The following is a 676-nucleotide window of genomic DNA, read 5'->3' as shown; positions in this document are numbered from 1 at the left end:
GACATGCCTCTGCAACGTCGCATGGCGGTCAGGGACAGTGCCTCTGGACTGGCAGACCGGGGTGGTGGTCCCTCTTTTTAAGAAGGGGGACCGAAGGGTGTGTTCCAACTATAGGGGGATCACACTCCTCAGCCTCCCCGGGAAAGTCTATGCCAGGGTACTGGAGAGGAGAATTCGACCGATAGTCGAACCTCGTATTCAGGAGGAACAATGCGGTTTTCGTCCTGGCTGTGGAACACTGGACCAGCTCTATACCCTCTTCAGAGTGGCGGAGGGTTCAGGGGGTTTTGCCCAGCCAGTCCTCATGTGTTTCGTGGATTTGGAGAAGGCATTCAACTATTTCCCTCGCAGGGCTGTCCGGTCCCTGTACAACCGGAGCAGGAGCTTGGTTCGCATTGCCGGCAATAAGTCAGACTTGTTTCCAGTGCATGTTGGACTCCGGCAGGGCTGCCCTTTGTCACCAGTCCTGTTCATTATTTTTATAGACAGAATTTCTAGACGCATCCAGGATGTCAGTTGGAGTCCGGTTTGGGGACCACAGGATCTCTTCTCTGCTTTTTGCAGATAATGTTGTCCTGTTGGCTCCATCAAAACAGGACCTCCAGCGTGCACTGGGAGGGTTTGCAACTGAGTGTGAAGTGGCTGGGGTGGGAATCAGCACCTCCCAGTCCGAGAC

This window comes from Monopterus albus, unplaced genomic scaffold (assembly GCF_001952655.1).
Source record: "Monopterus albus unplaced genomic scaffold, M_albus_1.0 scaffold41.1, whole genome shotgun sequence".
In the NCBI taxonomy this organism is placed as follows: Eukaryota; Metazoa; Chordata; class Actinopteri; order Synbranchiformes; family Synbranchidae; genus Monopterus; species Monopterus albus.
This window is presented reverse-complemented; position numbering follows the sequence as displayed.